The sequence below is a fragment of the Hipposideros armiger genome, unplaced genomic scaffold, assembly GCF_001890085.2.
Source record: "Hipposideros armiger isolate ML-2016 unplaced genomic scaffold, ASM189008v1 scaffold_317, whole genome shotgun sequence".
NCBI classification, from domain to species: domain Eukaryota; kingdom Metazoa; phylum Chordata; class Mammalia; order Chiroptera; family Hipposideridae; genus Hipposideros; species Hipposideros armiger.
Window position 1 is genome coordinate 1,385,158 of NW_017731667.1, and position 2,163 is coordinate 1,387,320.

Consider the following 2,163-nt stretch of genomic DNA (forward strand, 5'->3'; position numbering starts at 1 on the left):
TGCTCAAAATTCACTCATTGTATCAGTCAGGTTCTTGGTTGTATGAACAGAAATGAAGACTGGTTAACTTAAGTATAAAAGATATGTGTTGAAAGGATATCAAGTAGCTTACAGAATTCACGGAAAGATAGAAGGAAAAAGCTTAAAAATAAGGAGGAGTCAAGGGAATTAAAGCAGTGAAAATGCCAGAGAAATAGCCTGGACTAGGTTACCACACCACCACACCACCACAACCACCACCACCAAAACCATTGCTTTTGCAAACACTTGGTCTCAACACTTCTTCCTCAAACAGTTTCTAAACTCTTCCTGCTTCTTTGTAATAAACCTTTAATCTTCAGTTTCAAGGGGGTGCATCTAAATGCACCTCAGTCATGTTCCCAGATACTTGTTGGGTGCCAGGGACTAAGGGAAGGACCGATATTTCTTCTATAGCATCTACAGCGATCCAGTCAACAGAAATTTCTTCCAAATACGTAGAGCATTTGAATGTTAGGAAGCCACATAATTGACAAGTACCTGCTTGAGTGGTGTTTAAGGAATATTGCTGTTTCAGGTAGAGCAGTTATGAAATGATTGCTCAGTATCTTTGACCAGTCTTGTTTTTTTGTTCTATACATTGCAAAAATCTTACAAGCTTGTGGCTTGAGAATGCCACCCTTCTCTAAGTTCCTGACTTGATACAGAGTCCCCTCCAGTTTTCATGTTTTTTTGCAACTCTCATAGGCATGGCAGAGTGCTTTAAAATGTTTACATTAAATAAATGAATACATTTAAAACACAATGCACTATATGTATCAGCAATATCTGGAGACAATATGAGAAATTTAATTTGAGGAGGCCTTGTGTAAACATGAGGCCTTGGCCAAAATGGCCCTTCTACGCAACTCTCTGCTTAACTCCCTCTCCCCGCACCGACTCCCACCAATAGGCTGTTTTCCTTTAATTATTTAAGTCAGTCGTGTATAGGAAAGATCCAGGAAAGAAGGATTGAATGCCTTTATTCATATTATCCTCTTTCATAGAATCTTCTGTACATGTATTAATTCATAAGGTCCTGGAATGTCTCTAATATTGGGGCAAAGTCAGAACAATGTTGACTATAATGGTATGCTAAAGCTTACATTTCTATATAATATGCACTTTTCTATTTGCCCCTGTGTCACACTAACCCTTTAAAAATGTATGATACTTCTCATTACTACTTTAAAATAATTACACTTTAAGTGTATCAATTATACTTTTTGGTGGCTGTTAATGACTTAAAGAACTGGTAAGCTTGATTTTCTGAACATTGGTATTACTAAATAGACGGTTTCATTTCATGTTACTAATAAATTGGCAAAAAATATTGGTTAATTAACATTGGTTAATTGAATCATTATGGAAGCAAACACTTGCATGCACCTCAAGAAGAATTAAATAAGAAAACCAGACTGGGATGTGCATTGTAAATTCTTCTTAATAACTCGTGATAGGTGCAATAATGCTCCTCCTGTCCACCTGATTCATCATGAAGCTTTCAAATCAAGATTGATTTTTTTTCTAACATTGTCTGTCACATTAATACTAAGTTTTCCATTAACACAACACAATAATTGCAGACAAGATTAAATACATTTTAACATGGTAAGTTCCTTTTCAAAACCATCTTGCATTTCCATGAAAATTAAGACACCTGGTCCCAAGCAGGTGTATGTTTTTTTATCAGTATGCCATATCACTTTAATTCATTCATAGAAATAAAAAGTAATGAGCCTCTGTGAGTTTGATCATTTTTATTCTTTGGGTACATTTTACATGATACAGGTCATTAAAAATGCACGGCTATGATAGCATATTTATTTAGTGGTATCACTGGAGAATACCTGTTCCATCAATAAATATGCTACCATCTTTTTAGGACTTGTCATCTGAGGACATCAAAACAGTATAGAAAGTATCCTGTTGGGATTTGAATATCATGGACTATCAGTTTCTTCTTTTTTTTTAAGATTTTTTTTTTATTGGGGAATTGGGGGGATGCGAACAGTGCTGGGGAATTGGGGGAAGGGGAACAGACAAGTTGCTGTTGTTTTGTTCTTCAATCTAGTTGTGGAGGATGTTGCTTCACTGGCCCAAGTTGGCACCATCATTGCGCTCTTCTCTGGCGAGGCAGATCAG